At 36.6% G+C, this 25,172-nt stretch overlaps 1 long non-coding RNA gene across 1 annotated transcript in view; it reads left to right on the forward strand.

Annotated features, from left to right (window-relative positions):
- The window catches only part of LOC306642121, a 770,670-nt gene that overhangs the window by 238,000 nt on the left and 507,498 nt on the right, over positions 1–25,172 (forward strand). The gene's annotated exons all lie outside the window — the stretch shown is intronic.

The following is a 25,172-nucleotide window of genomic DNA, read 5'->3' on the forward strand; positions in this document are numbered from 1 at the left end:
TTAAAATTTAAAAGCACAGTATCAACATATAGGAAAGTCATGAATGCTATCAGCTTTGTTTGCCAAACAAAAAACATGTTTATCAAAAAGTAAATTTATCAAAAATTTATCAAAATTTATCAAAACGTAACTGAGAGCAAAGAACCATGCACACAACAGATGTTATTACACTGTTGATCTTATATCAGAAAACATGAAAGTAAAGCTATGTAAGAGGATTTCAGGTAGAATGCCAACCATACATTCTGGTTAAATTTCCTGAATGTGAATTTCATCCCCCATCAGTGTCACCATAAACATATAACTTCTTCTAGTCCTATAAGTTTCAAAAGCTCTGCTTTACTTTTTCTATCACTGTGTCTCTGTGTCTATAAAGCTTAAATACAAGAATCAGGCACCCTACCTCCACACATACCTTAACAACTGATCTCTTTTCACTTGTTTCTTGCTCACTCCTCATTCTTGTGTACCAGCCTTCATTTCTACTCCCAACCTTCTCAATAACACATTCACCATTCAGTCTCTGGTCATCCTTTATGGCTCAAGGAAAACCACACCTTGCTCCTAAATGAACAACCACTCTCTTCCTTGATCACATTTAAATCACCAGATCCCTACCTAAACTGGGCACTAAGATCTATCCCTCAATGTCACTAAGGAATCACCCAGCAGAGATAACGACTGAGAATCCTGCACACCCAGAGTGGTGCTAATCTTAGACTCTTCTCTTTCCCATGGGCAAATGACCTAGAGGACAGGAAAATTGGACACCTGGCAGTGGTGGAGAAACAAGGAAATGAAGACAAGGTGGCAATGAAGCTCAGGGGTCTCAACTGGTTGCCAACAGGCTTATACCTGAGGTCTGGTTTATTCAGAATGATTTCCTGTGTCTGTGGTTAAAGTTGGACACCCCAATCAACTTGGTCAACCCTTACACATCTCTATTGCCTTGAGAGGAGGGGTTGTGAAGAGTCATTTGTAAAATGAACTATGTCAATATAAATGCAAGAGACAACCATTAAAAGGAACAGTGTCAAGAAATGACAACAACCCTGGCTACATTGTTAAAAATAGAAAAATAGTAAAGATAATAGGGCAAAGTATTGACAGCCAGAAAAAAAAAAATTCATGGGTCCTCTTTAGGGAATCAGACATCACTGTATGTGAAGGAAGGAGTTGCATGTCCTCTTTATCATCACTTCTCCAGGATTTCCCCATGTTCCATTACAGTAAAGATAACAATTTCTACATCCAAAATTTTAGCATAAAGCATTACCAGATTTCCAACCTGTGGTCTTCCTATGTGCTCCCTCCTTCACATACTAACCCCACACACAGCACAGAAATCCCCTTATTCATATATTAGTTTTGCTTTTCATCTTGTGGGTAAAGCTCATACCATGGCTAGAAGAGAGGTGCTCATAAAAGTTATCTTGCTGAATTCACATGTTGACTCATGGTTATGCTACTACATACTTCTAGGGGATGATACACTCCATCTTCATGAATTAAGTGGAGCAAAATTCTATATTCATCTATTTACATAGTGTTTACATGTGCAGGTGTAACAGATACCTTTAGGTACTTAGCTCTACTCTCTTATATTAAATCATCTCCATGTTTAATAATATACATAATTATATACACACAAATACACGTAGATTTATGTGATTAAATAAGATTTTTTCAGTAACATAAGCCAACTAGGGGTCTTCTAGTTGGCTTATGCTACTTTACCTGTCCCTATACACTCACTGGGGAAATGCCACCCCTTACTGGGAAATTTTGTGATTACATGGGCTTGATCTCCAGCAATTATGTGTTTCAGTGATGACACAGATTAACAGTGGTCTTTATCTATCTGCATATGTGTATTGAAGAATATGTATGTGTACCAAAGATTGTCATTAAAATTTCAATTCAAGACTGATTTGATGTTGAAAACTGTAGAATCCCTATCAAATATAAATAACCAGGGAACTTGAACTGACCCAAAGTCACATTTACCACCAGTGGAAAAGCTAAGACAAAAACCAGGCAAACCTCGAGTAAGGCAGACAGAATGAATGAATAAACACAGAACATTCTGAGGATTACTTCTAATCACAAATCTAGTCATAGTTTGGACTTTCTATAATTCATACAAATTAAGGTGCTACAAATATATAATAGGAGATTAATTAAAATGTCCATGGTAATGATGGTCATGTTGATGGCTGAAGTTAAATAGGTTTTGATTATGCAAATTGCCTGCCTTAATGGCTATTGTAAGATGAATAAGATAGAGGTCAAATTAGTCAAAATTAGTTGTTTCAGTGATCTTTCCAAACAAGACTGGACCAGCTCTAGTTGATGAAGACTGGACCAAAGTTGCAGGAGTTAAAGCAAGAAAATTGCATTGGATTAAACTATTAACTATTTTTGGGGTACTTGTTTATCTTCATATTGAGACATTTATTTGTCTATTGATTGGAAACTATGGATCACAGGAATATTCTGTTCAAGTCATGGGTTTCCTTTGATCTCATCTATTCATGTGAACTGGATTATATTTTGGTTATTATTATGCAAAAAGTCAAACAATCCAAAGACATACTCAAGAGATATAAATTTTATCAAATAATACAATTATTGAATCTCTGAATTGTGTTTCAAAATGATAGTTTGTCTATCTCCTTCCATTCATTTCATAAGATAATAATTAGTATTGTTTATTTAAAGAACGAGGGAAACACATTTTGAACATTTTACTAATCAAGACACATTTGCTACATCTTATTTATTACCAATGGAACTGTCCTATATTATTCTTTAATAATGAAAACTGTAAAAGATGATTCTCAGAATGATAAGAAATTTTAGAAAGTCACCCAGGAAATAATCAAGAGATAATTTTGTCGTAATTCCATCTGATTCCACAATGAATACAAAGTCACACTACAGTTTGGTGAATCACAAATGTGAAGAACATTAAAGTCATAAAATTAGTAGATGGATTAACAATCCATAATCACGCTCTGATTTTGATACTGAATCTTATGAATAAACATTGTATCAAAAGTCATATTCTGGATCCAAGATGGTGGACTAGAGGGTGACTGCATATCCAGTCACTCGAGAATCCAGGATTCAAGAAGGGGAGGCATTGAGAGACTCAGACTAAAATAGAACCACGGGGTGAGTCTCCCCCACCCAGTGAAGCTCAGCTGGGTGGCAGGCCCGGATTCGAGCAGCTTATTAGAGTAGGACAGGGCAGATAGAGTCTCCCCCAGGCAGCTCTGAGCACTCTGGTGGTGGGCTCCTCCCAAGGGCCATATTCTCCAGCCTCACGGAGAGGCCCCCCAGTGAGAGCCTTTCTGCACAGAAGCAGCGCTGCCAGCTCTGGCCCACCCCGCTGCCAGCTCCGGCCCGCCCACAGTTTGCTTCAGAGACCAGCACAGGGTGCCAGGGACTTCCCCAAGCAGCCCAGCCCACTCTGGTGGGAAGCGCCTTTCTAGGCTAGCTTCTCGGGGCAGACCACCCAGTGAGAGCCTGTCTACATAGTGCCAGCTACAAGTCCCCAAGCCAGTGGAGACCTCCGACCTGCAAGCAGCCTCTGGGACCAGGGCTGGGCAGCAAGAGACTTCTCCAGGTCTCTCTCCCTGGAACCAGTAGTGGGCTAGGGGCAGCGTTCTTCGGAAGCACTACATTGTCAAGTTAATCCAAGACTTCAGGCTACTGAAGGCTGGTAGGTGATACACTGGAAATCTACAGGGACACTATAAGACAATAGAGGAAAACTGCAATATCACAGAGTCCCACTAACATCTGACCAATATGAGAAAACAAGGGAAGAAAATGTCCGAAACAAACCTAGATACTATATCAATAAAACCCAATGACAGCACAGCAGAAGAAATGTCCGAAAGGGAGTTCAGAGTGTACATAATTAAAACAATCAGGGAAGCAAACGAGGAGATGAAAGAACAAATGCAGGCATTAAATGAATGCACCAATCAACAGTTAAAAGAGCAAATACGGGAAGCAAAAGAGCATTCCAATAAAGAGTTAGAGATACTGAAAGAAAAACCAAACAGAAATCCTTGAAATAAAGGAAACAATAAACCAAGTTAAAAACTCCATAGGAAGCATAACCAATAGGATAGATCACCTGGAAGACAGAACCTCATATATTGAAGACAAAATATTTAATCTTGAAAACAAGGTGGACCAAACAGAAAAGATGGTAAGAAATCATGAACAGAAACTACAAGAACTATGGGATATCATTAAGAGGCCAAATTTAAGAATTATTGGGATTGAGGAAGGCTTAGAGAAACAAACCAAAGGAATGAACAATCTATTCAATGAAATAATATCAGAAAATTTCCCAAATCTGAAGAATGAAATGGAAATCCAAGTACAAGAGTCTTATAGGACTCCAAATATACAAAATTACAACAGACCCACACCAAGGCACATTATACTGAAAATACCTAACAGACAAAATAAAGACAGAATTTTAAAGGCCGCAAGAGAAAAGAATCAGATTACATTCAGGGGGAAACCAATAAGAATATCAGCAGATTTTTCAATCCAGACCCTAAAAGCTAGAAGGGCCTGGAACAACATTTACCAAGCCCTGAAAGAAAATGGATGCCAACCAAGAATTTTATACCCAGCAAAACTTACTTTCAGATTTGACGATGAGATAAGATCCTTCCATGATAACCAAAACCTAAAGGAATTTACAAAAAGAAAGCCAGCATTATATAACATTCTTAGCAAAATATTCCATGAGGGAGAGATGAGAAACAATGACAAAAATCAGCAATGGGAGGAACTAGCCTAAAGGAATAGCCAAATGAAGGAGAAAATAAATCATGTCAAAAAACAAAAATGAGTTCAATGACTAGGAATACAAATCATATCACAATAATAACCATGAATGTTAATGGCCTGAACTCATCAATCAAAAGACATAGACAGACAGATTGGATTAAAAAGAAAAATCCAACAATATGCTGCCTGCAAGAGACTCATCTCATAGAAAGAGATACCCATAGACTAAAGGTGAAAGGATGGGAAAAAAACATACCATGCACACGAATACAGCAAAAAAGCTGGAGTATCCATCCTCAGTTCACATAATGTGGACTTCAAGCCAAAACTAGTCAGAAGGGATAAAGAAGGACATTACATACTGCTTAAGGGAAGCATAAATCAGCAAGACATAACAATCATAAATATTTATGCCCCTAACATTGGCTCATCCATGCTTGTCAAACAAATCCTTGTCAATTCCAGAAATCAAATAGACAACAACACAATAATACTAGGTGATTTTAACACACCTCTCTCACCACTGGATAGATCATCTAAACAAAAATTGAATAAAGAAATCATAGATCTCAATAACACAATCAACAATTTAGACTTAACTTACTTATATAGAATATACCGTCCAACAAAGAACGAATACACTTTCTTCTCTCAGCAGCACATGGATCCTTCTCTAAAATAGACCATGTTTTATGCCACAAAACTACTGTTAGCAAATACAAGACGATAGAGATACTACCTTGTATTCTATCAGATCATAATGGACTGAAATTAGAAATAAATGGCAGAATAAAAAATAGAAACTTCTCCAATACTTGGAGATTAAAAAATACACTATTATACGATGAATGGATAACAGAAGACATCAGGAGGGAAATTAAAATATTCTTAGAAGTAAATGAGAACAAAGTAACCTCATATCAAAATCTCTGGCACACTATGAAAGTAGCACTTAGAGGAAGATTTATTTCATGGTGCGCATTCAACAAAAGAAGTAGAAATCAACAAATAAACAACTTAACATTACAGCTCAAAGACCTAGAAAAAGAAGAGCAGACCAACACCAAAAGTAGTAGAAGACAGGAAATAGTTAAAATCACAGACAAAATCAACCAAATTGAAACAAAAGAAACAATCAGAAAAATTAACAAAATAAATAGTTGGGTCTTTGAAAAAATAAACAAAATTGATAAACCCTTACCCACACTAACAGAGCGAAAGAGGGAAAAAACTCAAATTACTAAAATTAGGAATGAACAAGGAAATATCACAACAGACACGAGTGAAATACAAAACATAATTAGAAGCTATTTTGAAAATCTATACTCCAACAAAACAGAAAACCTCAAAAACATCAACAAGTTTCTAGAGACCTATGAATTACCTAAACTGAACGAGGAGGACATACACAACTTAAATAAATCTAAATCAATTTCAAGCAATGAAATAGAAGAGGTCATCAAAGCCTACCAACAAAGAAAAGTCCGGCACCAGATGGGTTCTCAGCTGAGTTCTACAAAACCTTTAAAGAAGAGCTCATTCCAATACTTCTCAAAGTATTCCATAAAATAGAAGAGGAGGGAACCCTCCCAAACTCATTCTATGAAGCCAATATCACACTGATACCTAAACCAGACAGAGACACATCGAGGAAAGAAAATTTCAGACCAATATCCTTAATGAACATCAACACAAAAATTCTCAACAAAATTTTAGCAAATCACATACAAAAATATATTAAAAAGATAGTGCACCACGATCAAGTGTGTTTTATCCCAGTGATGCAAGGTTGGTTCAACATCCGGAAATCAATAAATGTCATTCACCATATCAACAGACTAAAAGTTAAGAATCACATGATTATTTCAATAGATGCTGAAAAAGCATTCGATAAAATACAGCATCCCTTCATGCTAAAAGAACTAGAAAAAATTGGGGTAGTGGGAACATTCCTTAACATTGTAAAGGCCATCTACGCTAAGCTCATGGCCAATATCATTGTAAATGGTGAAAAACTGAAAGCATTCCCCCTAAAAACTGGAACAAGGCAGGGATGCCCTCTTTCACCACTTCTATTCAACATCATCCTTGAAACTCTAGCCAAAGCAATTAGACAAACCAAAGAAATTAAAGGGATACGAATTGTAAAAGAGGAACTCAAACTATCCCTGTTTGCTGATGACATGATTATATATTTAGAGGAACCTGGAAATTCCACCAGAAAACTCTTAGAACTCATAAGTGAATTCAGTAAAGTAGCAGGTTACAAGATCAATGCTCATAAATCCAACGCATTTTTATACATAAGTGATGAATCTTCAGAAAGAGAAATTAGGAAAACTATCCCATTCACAATAGCCTTGAAAAAAATAAAATACTTGGGAATCAATCTCACAAAAGAGGTGAAAGACCTCTACAACGAGAACTTCAGAACACTAAAGAGAGAAATTAAAGAAAACCTTAGAAGATGGAACGATCTCCCATGTTTATGGATAGGAAGAATTAATATTGTCAAAATGGCCATACTACCAAATTGCTATATATATTCAATGCAATTCCAATTAAAATCTCAATGATGTATCTTACAGAAATAGAGCAAGCAATTATGAAATTCATCTGGAAGAATAAGAAACCCTGAATAGCTAAAACAATCCTCAGTAGAAAGAGCGAAGCAGGGGTATCACAATACCAGATCTTCAACTCTATTACAAAGCAATAGTAACAAAAACGGCATGGTATTGGTACCAAAATAGACAGGTAGATCAATGGTACAGAATAGAGGACATGGACACAAACCCAAACAAATACAATGTTCTCATACTAGACAAAGGGGCCAAAAATATGCAATGGAGAAAAGATAACCTCTTCAACAAATGGTGCTGGGAAAACTGGAAAACCATATGCAACAGAATGAAATTAAACCCCTATCTCTCACCCTGCACAAAACTCAACTCAAAATGGATCAAGGACCTCGGAATCAGACCAGAGACCTGTATCTTAGAGAAGAAAAAGTAGGTCCAAACCTTTAACTTGTTGGCTTAGGATCAGACTTCCTTAACAGGACTCCCATAGCACAAGAAATAAAAGCAAGAATCAACAACTGGGATAGAGTCAAACTAAAAACCTTTCTCTCAGCAAAGGAAACTATCAGTAATGTGAAGAGAGAGCCTACAGAGTGGGAGAATATCTTTGCCACTCATACTTCAGATAGAGCACTAATTTCCAGAATATATAAAGAACTCAAAAAACTCTACACCAAGAATACAAATAATCCAATCAACAAATGGGCTAAGGAAATGAACAGACACTTCACAGAAGAAGATGTACAAGCAGTCAACAGATATATGAAAACATGTTCCACTTCTCTATTAATAAGAGAAATGCAAATCAAAACCACCCTAAGATTCCATCTCACCCCAATTAGAATGGTGATTATCAAGAACACAAGCAACAATAGGTGTTGGCGAGGATTTGGGGAAAAAAGTACACTCATACATTGCTGGTGGGGTGGCAAATTAGTGCAGCCACGCTGGAAAGCAGTATGGAGATTCCTCTGAAAGCTTGGAATGGAACCACCATTTGACCCAGCAATCCCACTCCTTGGCCTATACCCAAAGGTCTTAAAATCAGCATACTACAGAGATACAGCCACATCAATGTTCATAGCTGCTCAATTCACCATAGCCAGAGGGTGGAACCAACCTAGATCCCCTTCAGTTGATGAATGGATAAAGAAACTGTGGCATATATATATACAATGGAATATTACTCCACCATGAAGAATGGTAAAATTATGGCATTTGCAGGCAAATGGATGAAATTGGAGGATATCATGCTAAGTGAGATAAGCCAGTCTCAAAAAACTAAAGGAGGAATGATCTCGCTGATAAGCGGATGAGGACATATAATGGGGGGTAGGAGGGGTTAGCGTTAGGGCTAGGGTTAGGTTTAGGGTTAGGGATAAGGAGGGTGGTAAGAATGGAGGAAGGAAGTACTGTATAGAGGGAAAAGAGGGGAGGGAGGCATTGGGGGAAGGGAAAAAATAACAGAATGAATCAAACAACATTTTCCTATGTGAATTTATGATTTTTAATAAAAAAATGGAAAAAAATATATATATATATAAAGTCATATTCCACCAAGAAGTGATCACCTCACATAATTCTAAATTCCTCATATCATATAGCAGTAATTTTTACACTGTATACACAATACCTTTGAAGTAAATATTTTGCCTCTTTTCTTCACTTTGTCTGGGTTTTCCCTAGTTAATTACAATAATCTGACATCCGAGAAGTCCCGTCAGATACAGAAAACTACTCCATTGGGATCAGAGGACCCCAGGAGAAACTCAAGTTTACTGAGTTTCTGGAAGGACTCACAGATACAAACATTTAACAGGAACATGAAAAATTCAATATCTCTAAATCTTAGAGAAATGCAAACTAAAACCACACAGATATTTCAATTCACTACCACCAGAATGTCAACTATGAAGAATACAGTAACAATAAGTTTTGCAGACAATGTAGAGAAGAAGGTATACTCATACGTTGCTGGTGGAACTGCAAATTTGCATAACAATTCTGGAAAATAATATGAATATTCCTCAAAACTATGAATGGAATAACCATTTGATCAGTTTATAGCACTTCTATGTATGTATCCAAAAAAGATAAAATTGGCATGCTAAAGTGAAGCACCATATCCATGTTAATAACATCTAAATTCACAATAGCTAAACTATAGAACCAGTAGAATGTGCCCTTCAACAAATGAATGGATAAAGAAAATGTGGTATATATTCACAATGGAATATTACTTAACCATAAATAAGAATGACTTTATGACATTTGACAGTAAATGGATGAATATGGAAACTGTCTTGCTAAGTGAAATAAGCCATCCCAATGAAACAAAAGTCAAATATTCTCTCAGATGTGTGGATGATAACACACAACAAGGGGGAAGAAAAGGGAAGAATAGAAGAACAGAGGTTTAGAGAAAAGGGAATGAAAATAATTATGGGGATGTGAATAGGGGAGATAGTGGAATACATTTGAAATAACTTTCCTTTCATCATAGAAAAATATGCAACAGTGAATCCTTGCCCAATGTTCACTCACAAGATTAGGTTCCTAGTCAGAATAAGTTTTACTCCATGTTTCTATAACTACATAAAAACACATTCTATTGTCATGTATAAAAAGAACAAAAAAATCAGGTTAAAACCCCTCTCTTCCTGGTGACAGGGCTAGAACTGAGGGCAATGTGGAAAGCATATGTGGAACACTCATCCAACCAGCTTTCACTGGAAAAAATGTCATGGGGAAAAGGAAACATTATGGAAAAGTGGTGTGAGGGAGGGAGGTGCTCTCTGTCCAGCCGAACACTGCTGGGCACTCTGCATAAGCCTTTCTCAGTAAGGACTTATGCCTTACATGCAGACTCCAGGTATTCTGTCTGGTTTTGGGGGGTCATATCGTACTGCCCTGGAACATCTGGATTATGAACAAGACTGCAGAATGCAGAAACACCATGTTTGTACCCTTTAGGGAAAGCCAGCATTCTTGTGTGTTATGGTTACATGAATTAAAGTTCCAGATGCAATTCAGGGGCCAGATTGAATATAGGCTCTTGATCAGTCATGTGCTTTGTCACCTCTGACACACAACTGAATCACTGCATGACAGAACTAAACACTGACCGGGAAAATAATGTATACTCTCAGGATACAGACTTATAAAGCAGGAACTGCACTCATCTTGTAGTGGATTATTAACATAAGAGGAAGCCTTAAAACTAAATCTCTTTCCTTTGTGGAAGACATAATAAGACAATTATTTCATGGTCTACAAACTTTGGGTGATGATTTTATTTAAATTTATTTTTATTGTACACAAATGGGATACACACTATTTCTCTGTTTGTACATGAAGTAAAGGCACACCATTTGTGTAGTCATACTTTTACATAGGATAATAGTGTTTGATTCATTCCATTATTTTTTTCCTTCCCCCCTCCCCTCTCACCCATACTTTCCTTCTACGCAGTTCCTCTTTCCTCCATTCTTACCTCCTTCCCACCCACCCCCACTGTGTGTCATCATCCACTGCTCAGAGAGATCATTTGTCCTTTGGATTTTTGAGATTGGCTTATCTCACTTAGCATGATATTCTCCAATTTCATCCACTTGCCTGTAAATGCCACAATTTTATTATTCTTTGTGGCTGAGTAATATTCCATTGTATATATGTATACCACAGTTTCTTTATCCATTCATCAGTTGAAGGACATCTAGGTTGGTTCCACAATCTGACTATTGTGAATTGAGCAGCTATGAATATTGATGTGGCTGCATCACTGTAGTATGCTGATTTTAAGACCTTTGGGTATAGGCCAAGGAGTGGGATTGCTGGGTCAAATGGTGGTTCCATTCCAAGCTTTCAGAGGAATCTCCATACTGCTTTCAGCGTGGCTGCACTAATTTGCAGCCGCACCAGCAATGTATGAATGTACTTTTTTTCCCCACATCCTCGCCAACACCTGTTGTTGCTTGTATTCTTGATTAATGCCATTCTAATTGGGGTGAGATGGAATCTTACGGTGGTTTTGAATTGCATTTCTCTTATTACCAGAGATGTTGAACATTTTTTCCTATGTCTGTTGATTGTTTGTAGATCTTCTGTGAAGTGTCTATTCATTTCCTTAGCCCGTTTGTTGATTGGGTTATTTGTATTCTTGGTGTAGAGTTTTTTGAGTTCTTTAGATGTTCTTGAGATTAGGGCTCTATCTGAAGTATGATTGGCAAAGATATTCTCCCACTCTGTAGGCTCTCTCTTTGCATTGCTGATAGTTTCCTTTGCTGAGAGAAAGCTTTTTAGTTTGAATCTATCCCAATTGTTGATTCTTGCTTTTATTTCTTGTGCTATGGGAGTCCTGTTAAGGAAGTCTGATCCTAAGCCAACAAGGTGAAGATTTGGACCTACTTTTTCTTCTACAAGATGAAGGGTCTCTGTCCTGATTCTGAGGTCCTTAATCCATCTTGAGTTGAATTTTGTGCATGGTGAGAGATAGGGATTTAGTTTCTTTCTGATGCTTATGGATTTCTAATTTTCCCAGCACCATTTGTTGAAGAGACTATCATTTTTCCATTGCATATATTTGGCACCTTTGTCTAGTATGAGTAAATTGTATTTATTTGGCTTTGTGTCCATGTCCTCTATTCTGTACCATTGATGTACCTATTTTGGTACCCATATGATGCCGTTTTGTTACTATTGCTTTGTAGTACAGTTGAAGTTCTGGTATTGTGATATCCCCTACTTCATTTTTCCTACGAAGGATTGCTTTAGCTATTCTGGGTTTCTTATTCTTCCAGATGGATTTCATGATTTCTTGCTCTTTTTCTGTAAGATATCATCGGGATTTTAATTGGAATTGCATTGAATCTGTATAGCACTTTTGGTAGTATGGCCATTTTGACAATATTAATTCTGCCTATCCAAAAACATGGAAGATCTTTCCATCATCTAAGGTTTTAATTTCTTTCTTTAGTGTTCTGATAGTTCTGATTGTAGAGGTCTTTCACCTCTTTTGTTAGGTTGATTCCCAAGTATTTTATTTTTTTTCAAAGCTAATGTGAATGGGGTAGATTTCCTAATTTCTCTTTCCAAAGATTCATCACTTATAAATAAAAATGTATTAGATTTATGAGCATTGATCTGATATTCTGCTACTTTACTGAATTCACTTATGAGTTCTAAAAGTTTTCTGGTAGAAAATCCTGGTTACTCTAAGTATGTAATCATGTCATCAGCAAGTAGGGATAGTTTGAGTTGTTCTTTTCCTATGCATATCCCTTTAATTTCTTTGGTCTGTATAATTGCTGTGGCTAGAGTTTCAAGGACAATGTTGAGTAGAAATTGTGAAAGGGACCATCCATGACTTGGTGCAGTTTTTAGGGGGAATGCTTTCAGTTTTTCACCATTTAGAATGATATTATCCATGGGCTTAGCACAGATAGCCTTTACAATGTTCAGGAATGTTCCCACTATCCCTATTTTTTCTAGTGTATTGAGCATGAAAGGGTGCTGTATTTTATCAAATGCTTATTCTGCATCTATTAAAATAATCATGTGATTCTTGACCTTAAGTCTGTTGGTATGGTGATTTATACTTGTTGATTTCCTGATGTTGAACCAACCTTGCATCCCTGGGAAAAACATACCATGAACATGGACGTAGCAAAAAAGCTGGAGTATCCATCCTCATTTCAGATAATATGCACTTCAATCCAATGTTAATTAGAAGGGATAAAGAAGGACATTTCATACTGCTTAATGCAAGCATAAATCAGCAAGACATAACAATCATAAATATCTATGCTCCAAACAGTGGCTCATCCATATATGTCAAACAAATTCTTCTCAATTCCAGAAATCAAATAGACCACAAAACAGTAATACTAGATGATTTTAACACACCTCTCACACCTCTGGACAGATCTTCCAAACTAAAATTGAACAAAGAAACCATAGATCTTAATAACACAATCAATAATTAAGACTTAACAGACAATATAGAATATACCATCCAACAAAGAGCGGATACACTTCTCAGCAGCATATGGATCCTTCTCTATAATAGATCATATATTATGCCACAAAGCTAATGTTCGCAAATACAAGAAGATAGAGATACTACCTTATATTCTATCAGATCATAATGGATTGAAATTAGAAATAAATGACAGAGTTAAAAATAGAGACTACTCCAACACCTGGAGATTAAAGAATACACTATTGTATGATGAATGGATAACAGAAGACATCAGGAAGGAAATTTAAAAATTCTTAGAGGTAAATGAGAACAAAGAAACCTCATATCAAAATCTCTGGGACACTATGAAAGCAGTACTTAGAGGAAAATTTATTTCATGACCTAACACTACAGCTCAAAGCCCTAGAAAAAGGAGAACAGAGCAACACCAAAAGTAGTAGAAGAGAGGAAATAGGTAAAATCAGAGCTGAAATCAACGAAATTGAAACAAAAGAAACAATCGAAAAAATTGGCAAATAAATTTTTGGTTCTTTGAAAAAATAAACAAAATTGGGTGATGATTTGAAAGTTCATTTGTTAAAGAATAAAAAGATCAGTAAAACAAACTCTTCTGTTTGAAAATTTTCAGATTTCTTTTTCTATGAAATTAAAATGAATGCAATCCTGGGTCCTACCACCTTCTACAGATTGCAGCTCTGAATATATTAGATATAAAGGCACTTGGAGTAGGGCTGATGCCCTAGTGGTCCTCTTAAGCTGCTTTTCCCAATGATGCAACCACAGCCTCTCATAGGTATTCACAATTGCTCTCTAGAATTTTCTTGAGTGTTGCAGAAGGAAAAAAGTTTAAATGCAAACTTCAAGGAACTAGGGACTTTTCACAAAAATAAGTGGTCAGAGGATTATGTTGGAATATAAAATTTGTTTTAATCTGGGGAACGTAGCTTGCTTCACTTCAGAAGATAATCTGTCAATACAGCACACTTGAAAGATAATGATTAATTCACAAATACCCTTGTTACGTTTACGTTTGACTTATTAGGATGTTATATTTTATATTCAGTTAAATTTCTCACATTTGAGAAAACAGAAAATTCTATTCAGCCAAGGCTCAATATGTTCTGTTAGATGCTACCTCACAATGGAAATGAAGTATTCCCCATCAATTGCTATATCCTTCTCATCTTCAGTAGCTTTGCTACACAGATGTGTTTGGACAATAGCTTGATGGAGGAAAAACACTTTCCCAAAGTATCATAATTTAGAGAGAAACCATTCCTAGTGCAAATCAATGGCTGACATTCATCTTTCTACCAAGTTGGTAAGAAGACTGAAATACGTGTAGGAGTATCCAGAATTCTCAATAGCTGATCAGACACTGTTGTAGAGCACTGTCTGACCATTGTCTCTCTTGCGCATGGAATAACTCTATCCTGGAGAAAAGGAGAAGCACGTGAGTCCCCCAGAATCACATAGCAAGCAAGTAACCTGACCACTCAGTTTGGATTCCATTCATCCTATGTCTACTTTCTTTGGAACCCTCAACCCAACATGCTACTGTTACCTCTTGAAGTTTGTATGTGCCAAAGCCCAGTCCAGGAATGAAGTGACCATCACTGAGCTTCACATACTCTTGTTTGGAATTCACGACCTGTCGCTCCTCAGAATAAGCAGGTTCTGCTTCTTCTTATGACTTCACAGGGCATAAATAACTGGATTTCACAACCCAAATGCTTATTTAATGGTTATCTAGATCTATGTAGTGTCTAATGTTTAGATAATATGTTTAGAAGGAGTGAGATTCAAACAATAGACCCCATGTGAGATGAGAACTGCAACCAGGTCACTTATTTCATATGGAAAAATTTTAAGGAAATTAGTACACAGAGATAAAAATGTGTACATTTTGAATGCATTTTATCCTGACAATATTATTATGCATTATGATAAGAAATGGAACCTTACTGATCATTTGTTAGTGTGGAAACCTCTCATTCCTCTTCTTTCACATTTTGATAGGTTTTGGCTTAGGGAATATGTTTTGTTCATGATGAAGCCCTTTCTTGACTACGATTATTAGAAATGATGAACTATCATCTGCCATGCACAGAAAGAAATTTCAGAAGGGAATTATGGAGCATTTTTGGAGCTTCAGAAATCAATCAAATGTTAAAGGTAAAACAGGTAGCCTTTCTAATTTCTCATTGGTAAAATGTTTCCTATAATTTTTCTACCAAGTCCTAAGATGTTGTAGAACTGAAAAATGTGCAATAAAATCTGCATTCAAAAGGATATCCTACTCAGTGGAAAACAAATTATTATACCCACATCAAGTCACTTTGCAGTAGGAAAACAGAGGCTAAAGTTTATTATAGCTCTCCCCTGTTAGATAACTTTGAGAAAAATATCAATATGTAAGAAGTGAAATTGATATTTTTTTTATTATATATTACCATGTTCAACATTATCCACTGAAGGAGGAAACTGGAAAACCTTGAATTTTTATAAATGCTTAAAGAGCAGCATAACCTTTGATGCACAGATGAAGTAGAATATTGGAAACAATAAAAGTCATACATGAAAGCATTAATGAAAATGATTAAATATGTAAAAAAAAGGTCTTTTAATTAAGTTGAAAGAGAAGGAAAGATATTAAAATCAGCAACATAATAAGTTCATAAAATGCATAATATAAAAGAAAAGACTACAAAATTTAAATAATTATTATTTCTGAAGAGACTAGGTTTGATCTCCTACATGCTTTTAAATCACTAACATTTTTTTGGCCACCTTCATAATATTAAAAAAGTATTTTCTTTATATATTCAAAAGTTCTGCCCCTTACCCAGGTCCTATTTTCTTGTGTTTTTAATTTTGTGAAGATAAGCCCTTTCTCAATCACTTTTTATTTGAAAAATTGTGCTATATATCTCCACTCACAAACATATATACAGAATTCAAATATTGATCCTCACAGAAAAAGTCAAATATACCCATTGTCTATGAGTGTGCAGTCCTGAGAATTGTGCACCAATAAAGGTGCTATGTCATGCTGCTTAGTGAAGAATAAATGAGTGAGCACCAGGAAATTATTTTGAAACATGTACCAAAATTGTCGGACTCGTTCTGAGATGTGGGATTCTGTGATTGCTAAAGCTTCAGGATGTTTTTGGGTTCCCTGCACTTAATGTTTTACTTTTGTATTCTAAGGATAGTATTTACTTATAAAGGGGAAAAGTTCTCACCCTGAAAATTAAACAGAAAAGAATTTCCTGGTAGAAAACCAGTCCTCTTTCAAACTGCTTTTGCTCAGTGCCACTAAGCTCACTGAGAGCCCTCTGTCTTCACAATAGTCTATAATTAATTTTAAAATTCTGCCTATCACCTCCTCTGGAAAACAAACTTGGATTGTGGTGTGTTTTGATATTACAAGGGTTGCACTTGCTGGACATTGTCACAAACTCTCTCCTCTATGAGTTGAGAATATTTATCTCTATTGATTCTGGGCTGCAGGTGGTCTATATGTACATGGTACCTTGTGCCCAATCTCACCCTGAATGTCATGTCCTGGATACAGAACCAGTATACCCTTGCTCTACGTCCACCAAACATCACTAGTCAAAAACCTCAACAGCAACCATGGTGAACTCTGTATTTTTAGAGAATTTTTTTTTTTTTTTTTGAAGGAGGGATTTTTAGGCCAAATTAAATCACAGAAAAAGTGAAATTGTGTGATTACAGAAATAAAACGTGATGCCCATATATAAGTATCTCTGTTTTATAAGGAGTTTATAATAGTCATAAACAATCTTTAGATCAACAAATGATAAATTCTAAATGGATCTTCTGTGTCCAAAGTGTATCTGATTGTTCCTACACTGAGAGATGTTTTACCACATCCTGTAATGAACATCTGTGCTACTAAACCTGAGAGCAAAAAGTGTAACACCAAAATCCCATCTCAGATATCAAGTGGAAATATCTTACCTGAATTGATGGACTTAAGACTACTATCATTTTGACTCTGTCACCTTACCTACTTCTTGATGCACTCCCTCTCTGAATTACAGCACAAAATATGTTGACATTGTGTGTTATTCTTCATGCAGAAAATGGAAACTCTCCAGTTGTCTGGTATTCACTTAAGAATCTCTACACATTTCTAGAGTATACTTCAGGTAACCTAGATAAAATCTTAACTTTAACCACTCCATGCTAAGCATATCTCTTGCTCTTTGACTTCTACTACAACTACATGTATCAAATTTGTGATCCATCTCAATTGCAAATATTGAGATTTCTTCTTTTCTCTGTTAAGTTCCCATTAATATTAATTATTCAGATTGCATTAAATAATAGAGTAAGTGGAAGTTGATCAGACTCCTCTCACTGTCTCTACCTTTTTCCTCTAACAGACCTGCTGCTCAGTGAGGATCCCAGTTTCACCTATTGGTCTACCCTGTGCCAACTATCAGGAAGAAATATGTGCATGAAGACAACTGATCATTCTATGTGCATTTATATAGACCCATTCATTTAAACCTGAGTCTCCAACTAAGAGACACATAATCATTTGATTGAAATAAAACATAAAATATTTCTAGGTTTTAGGTTTCCCAACAGCTCAAAGTCTAGGCAAGACTGGACATACTGAATCTAAATATATCATTGCCTTTTCATAATGAATTCAGTTTTAAGTTGGTTGCCTCTCCAACATCTCTTTCTTACAGATTGTTTCTTTGGGTCACTCACGTTAATTCTATTGCCGTAGCATGTGGTCACTGTAACAAAGGGGCCATAACCCACTCTTCGTCAATGGCACATGAGAAGGATCCTGCTGGGGACTTCTCTGCAGTATCCCTTTGTTCTAAGTGGATTATTTTAAAAAGAGGTGAATCATTTTCCTAAATTGGATATTGTGCTACTGTGCTGTGCAATCAGCTCCAAGCTGTAAAATGATGTCAACAGACAGAATAGGGAAGAGCCAAGAGTAGATGACAGAATTTCTAGACTCATGTGGACAATATCCAGACCTTATTTTTTATTTGGTCTTTTGTTGTGGGAGTAAATCTGCTTAAGAGGGTTGTGGCAATGTAATTTTGTATGAGTTTTGTCTTTTTTTTTTTTTTTGCAATGCTTTTTGTTTTGTTTTTGTTTTTAGTCAAACAAACAAACAAACAAAAAAAAGCCATTAAAAATAACACATTTCTCCTTGAAACCCCTATCCTCACTGAACATTGCCTCCATCAAGTAACATTCAGATCTGTAAAAACTGTTGAATGTCTCTGGAGAGCTTGACCCATCAGTTTCTAAGGACTGACCATGGAAATCACAGAAGCAACAATGTTTCGAAGGTCTCAATTTTCTCCTGCACTCTTCTAGAGTCATGGTCGCTTGTCCATGCACTGGGAAAGGCTACTGTAGGTTACTTGAATTATTTCATTAAAAAAAAAAAAAGAAAATCAAATCAATATGTCTATGTTCTCTGTCAAAGATTCTTTGGCAACCATTTTCTAAGGTATAAAATAATGGCACCTAAAAATGTGGTGCTTTTTTAATTTAACTAAGAATTTATTTTCTTCATCATTCATTTCACATGAAATCAGATATTTCCCAGAACAGGAGTAACAAGTTGCCTCTCTGATCTGCTAAGGCCTGCCACCTATTTTCAGCAGCAATCTATATGGTTACACTTCATGCAAGGTGTTTTAGAGATCATAAGCAAAGCCTTGCTACCTGGTATCTTCCAAAGTTTTGTGACCTGATAAGTAGCAGTGACTTTTAGTACAGCCATTTTACTTTGAGGAAAGAAATTGACAGTACAGCAGACACTACCTACACACCAACAACACACTGTGTGAGGCAGCATTGGCAATGCAGGCAACAACCAACTGAAATTGTCTACCATTTAGAATCTCATTTTTCTTCATTGCATTCGTTCTTTGTTATTTTAGACACCTGACTGTTGATAGAACTTGTACAGTGCTAATTCACAAGAATCTAATAGTTTCTTAATGTTCCCTTTTATGTAAATTTTGATTCATTGTACACAAGTGGGGTACAACTTTCGTTTCTCTGGTTATGCATGAAGAAAAGTCACAGCGTTCATGTGATCATACACGTACATAGGGTAATGTTGTTTCTCTCATTCAATTATTTTCCTTCCCTCACCCCCTCTCCACCTCTCAATTTCTCCTATACAATCCATATTTCCTTCTTTCTTGCCTCATTCCCACCCCTCATTATGTATCATCATCCACTTATCAGCAAAATCATTTGGTCTTAGTTTTTAGGACTGGCATATTTCAGTTAGCTTGATATTCTCCAACTCCATTCGTTTACCTGAAATATCATGGTTTCATTCTTCTTTACTGCTGAATAATATTTAATTGTGTATATATTCCACATTTTCTTTGTCCATTCATCTATTGAAGGGCATGTAGGTTAGTTCCACAAAGTAGTTATTGTGAATTGAGCTGCTATAAATATTGATGTAGCTCTGTCACTGTAGTTTGCTGATTAAATCCTTTGGGTATAGACCAAGGAGTGCCGTATGTGGGTCAAATGGTAGTTCCATTCCAGGTTTTCTAAGGAATCTCCAAACTGCTTTCCAGAGTGGATGCACCAATTTGAAACCCCACCAGCAATGTATGAGTGTACATTTGCCCACATCCTTGTCAATACTTATTGTTGCTTGTGTTCTTGATAATAGACATTCTAATTAGGGTGAGATGAAATCTGGGGGAGTTTTGATTAGCACTTCTCTGAATACCAGAGATGCTGAACATTTGTTCATATAGCTGTTGATTACCTGTAGATCTTCTTCTGTGAAGTGTCTGCTCATTTCCTTAGCCCACTTATTGATTGGGTTTTTGGTATTCTTGGTGCAAATTTTTTGAGTTCTTTATAAATTCTGGACATTAGTGCCCTATCTGAAGTGTGTGTGGCAAAGATTTTCTCCCACTCTGTAGGCTCTCTCTCCACATTGTCGATTGTTTCCTCTACTGTGAAAAAGTTTTTAGTCTGAACACATCCCAATTTTTGATTCCTGTTTTTATTTCTTGTGTACTGGGAGTCACGTTAATGAAGTGTGGTCCTAAGCCAACATGATGAATATTTGGACCTACTTATTCTTTTATTGGGTGCAGGGTCTCTGGTCTAATTATTAGGTCCTTGACCCACTTTGAGTTGAGTTTGGTGCAGCATAAGAGATAGGGGTTTATTTTAATTTCGCTGCATATGGATTTCCAGTTTTCCCAGCACCATTTGTTGAAGAGGTTATCTTTTCTCCATTGTATGCTTTTGGCTCCTTTGTCTAGTATGAGATAAGTGTATTTATGTGAGTTTGTCTCTGTGTCCTCTACTCTGTACAATTGGTCTACCTGCTTATTTTGATGCCAATACCATGCAGTTTTTCTTACTATTGCTCTGGAGTATATTTTAATTTCTGGTATTGTGACAGCACCTGCTTTGTTCTTCCTGCTAAGGATTGCTTTCAGTATTCTGGGTCTCTTATTCATCCAAATGAATTTCATGATTGCTCTCCCTATTTCTATTAGGTGTAATGGTGCAACTTTAATTGGAATTGCCTTGAATTTGTATAACACTTTCGGTAGTATGACTATTTTGACGATACTAATTCTGCCTATTTAAGAACATGGGAGATCTTCCCATCTTCTATGGTTTTCTTTAGTTTCTTCCTTTACTGCCCTGTACTTCTCATTGTAGAGTTCTTTCATCTCATTCGTTAGATTGATTCCCAAATATTTCATTTTTTGAGGCTATTGTGAATGAGTTGTTTTCCTAATTTGTCTTTCAGAGGATTCATCATTTATGAATTGAAATACATTAGATTTTTGAGTGTTGATTTTATATCCTGCTACTTTACTGAATTCATTTATAATTTCTAGAAGTTTTATGGTGGATTTTTTTGGGTCCTCTGAATATAGAATCATGTCATGAGCTTATAGTGATAGTTTGATTTCTTTTTTCCTATTCATATCTCTTTAAATTCCTTGGTCTGTCTAAGTTCTCTGGCTGGATTTCAAGGAGGATGTTGAATAGAAGTGATGAAAGAGGGTATCCCTGCCTTGTTCCAGTTTTTAGGGGGAATGCTTTCAGTTTTTTTCCATTTTAGAATGATATTAGCATGGATAACCTTTACAATGTTGAGGTGCATTCCTATTATCCATATTTTTTCTAGTGTTTTGAGCATGATGGGTTCTGTATTTTATCAAATGCATTTTCTATATCTATTGAAATAATCATGTGATTCTTAACTTTAAGCCTGTTGATGTGGTGAATTTCATTTATTGATTTCTGCATGTTGTACCAACCTTGCATCCCTGGAATGAAACCCACTTGATCACATTGCACTACTTTTTAATATGTTTTTGTGTGCAATTTTATAAACTTTTCTACGAATTTTTCATATATGTTCATGAGCAACATTGGTCTGAAGTTTTCATTCCTCAATGTGTCTGTTTCTGGTTTTGGTATCAGGGTGATTTCAGCTTCATAGAATGAGTGTGGAAGGGTTCCCTCCTCTTCTATTTCATGGAATACCTTGAGTAGTATTTGAATGAGTTCTTCTTTGAAGTTCTTGTAGAATTTGGTTGAGAATCCATCTGGTCCTTGACTTTTCTTAGTTGGTAGGCTTTTGATGACTACTTTCATTTCATTTCTGAAATAGATAAATTTAAAATATTTATGTACTCCAGATTCAATTTGATTGGGTTATATGTTGAGAAACCTGTTGATGTATTCCAGATTTTTATTTTCTTGGAGTATAGATTTTCAAAATAGCTTATACTGTTTTGTATTCCAATAATGTCTGTCATAATATTTCCTTTTTCATCACAAATTTTAGTAATTTCATTTCTCTCTCTTCATTAGTGTGCTTAAGGGGTTATAAATTTTGTTTATTTTTTCAATAATCAACTTTTTGTTTTGTCAATTTTTTGAATTGTTCCTTTTGTTTCAATTCCATTGAATTCACCTCTGATTTTAGTTATTTGTATTCTCCTTCTTTTGTTGTTGATCTGTTCTTTTTCTAGGGCTTTCTGCTATAATGTTAGGTCATTTATTTGTTGACTTTTTCTTCTTTTACTGAATGTGTTTCATGCAATTAATTTTCCCCTTAATACTACATTCATAGAGTCCAAGAGATTTTTATGTGTTGTATTATTGTTCTCCTTTAACTCTACCCCCTGAGGACTTTTTATCTCTCCCCCGATGTTTTCATCCATGCATCATTCAATAGCATAGTATTTAGATTCCAGGTGTTGGAGTAGTTTCTGTTTTTAATTTTATCATTGATTTCTACTTTATTCCATTATGATCTGACAGTATACAAAGTAGTATCTCCAATTTGTGTATTCGCTATGTGTAGCTTTGTGGCATAACATAAGGTCTATTTTAGAGAAGGAACGTGTGCTGTTGAGAAGAAAGTTTATTTGCCTATTGATTGACAGAATATTCTATATATGTCTGTTAAGTCTAAGCTATTTTTTGTGTTATTGAATTCTATGGGTTTTTTGTTCAATTTTTGTTTGGAGATCTGTCCAATGGTGAGAGAGGTGTATTAAAGTCACCTAGTTTTATTGTGTTTTGATCCATTTAGTTCTTGGAATTGAGAAGAATCTGCTTAACCTACATGGATGTTCTATTTTGGAGGACATCAATAATTTTGATTTTTATGTCTTGCTGATTCATGCTTCCTTTAAGTAGTATGAAATGTCCTTCTTTATGCTTTCTGACTAACTTTGCCTTGAAGTCTCTTTACCTGATATGAGAAGTGAAAACTGAAAAGGGCCCAGAAAAAACACTCTGGACATGGGAACACACACGAGATTTTTGAGGCATATAAACAGTGTCTGCCCTGAAGTGAGAGAGAGACAGAGTGCATGGTGCATGGAGTTTCACTTAATTAGTTGAATCTTGCAGACTAGTGATGATTGGGCCAATTTCGGAGTGCTTAAAATTTGTGGGCTAGCGATTAGGCCAGTGGCTGCTGAGCACAGGCTGACAAGTGGACCAACGGCTGGTTAGGATTGCAGACTGATAGACAAGAGTCAGATTGCAGGGAAATCTGGTGCCCACCTGCTGCCTGCCACAGTCAGTCAACACCCAGTAGTTTCATGCAGACCACTGCACCAGCAGCTGCAGATTTGCCATGTGTTGTCTGCCAACCCAGCAGCCAACCGAACATTATATTGCCCCATTTTTGTTTTTATAAAAAAATCCCTTTTGGTGCATGGGGAAAGATCCATCTTCAGTAACTGCTTTCTGCTGGGTGTGAGAGTAGAGCTCATTCTGAGGAGGGAGATGTTATTGCAGCAAGGCAGGGGTTGGGGACCAGATAATTTCTCTAGAGAGTGTACTTGTAGCTAGGCTCCAATTCTTTCCTGAGAGGTCCTTATATTACAATCTGATTAATACCTGATTGGTTGACACAGAGGCAGTACTCTCCCTGACAGCACTTTCCTTTTCTAGTAAACCCACAGGGTGACTTCCATCAGTAGATATGCACCTGGAAGCAAACTGGAAGAGACACTCTTGATCGCCTGTTCCAAGGGAGTGCTGTTGAAAGTTAAAGAGCTTTTAAAGTCCAGAGCAATAGCCAGGAGATGAAAGAACCCCATTCTCATGTGCAGCCAATATCCCTGAGACATAAGAGGGTTAGTTCAATTGAGACTGTGTTAAGAGTGAATCCTCTGAGCATCAATGGTTAAAACATCTCTGGGGACAGTAGGATTCATTCTTCCAGGGGACCCATGGGCAATCCAGGAGAGAGGAAAAGGCTGGCACCTGGACAGATCTATTGGGAAAAAATCTGATTGTTAGAAAAATGGCAGACTGGAAAAATGGCAGGGGAAGAAAGAACGTAGCAGGCAGTCCAGTCCTCATGGCTGGGCATGATTGTGCTGTGACTCTGTATTCTGGTCCTCATCCTCTGGAATGGAAAGAAAGGTGTAGGGTTTGTTGGCCCTCAGCCAAAGACAGAGAGGTGCCAGTGGGGTGACTGAGTATTGGTTAGAAGAAGCCTGAGGATTAGAAGCTTAAGAGAGATTTGTGGACAGAAAGTAGAGCTTAACCTGAGAAACGTGTAGCCATTCTGGTAAATCCTGCAATTGACAGCCATTGGCATAGCCAGGATAACAATATGGAAGCCCTGCCTTTTGAGAGATAGACGGATTGTAGCCTCCTGAGGAGGAGAGATAAGAAATTGGTCTCCTATTTGAAGAGGTTGAGCCAGGGGAGCCAGACAAAAATTTTGTAAGGGAGGAGTAGTGTAAACCCTTAGGAATGCTTGAATGTGGTTTAGGGGAGGAACAGATATATGAGAAGGAAGAGGGGAAGGAAGGGGCCCAATTCTAGGGAGAAGGAAGGCATGACCATACATCAGCTCAAAAGTAGCAGGTTTCTCTGGGACTGAATGAAGATGCAGAACAATGGGCAGGAGCATAACCCAGTCAAGGTGAAATTCTAAAGAGAGCTTGGTTAAGATATTTTTAAGAGTTTGGTTTATTCTACTTTATCTGATGACTTTTGTGAAAGGGAATGTGGAAATGCCAAGGGGTCCCAAGGGCCTTGGCAAGTTGTTGGGAAATTTGAGAGATGAATTCAAGCCCATTATCTGACTGGAAGGAGGTAGGTACTCCAAAGCATGGAATGATTTCATGTTGGATGAAGGTAAAGAGAGTTAGTGCCCTATTGTTGAAGGTGGGGAAGGTTTCAACCCATCCTGAGAAGGTATCTACCATAACCAAAAGGTATTTAGACTTTCT

This window comes from Sciurus vulgaris (assembly GCF_902686455.1).
Source record: "Sciurus vulgaris genome assembly, chromosome: 12".
NCBI lineage: Eukaryota > Metazoa > Chordata > Mammalia > Rodentia > Sciuridae > Sciurus > Sciurus vulgaris.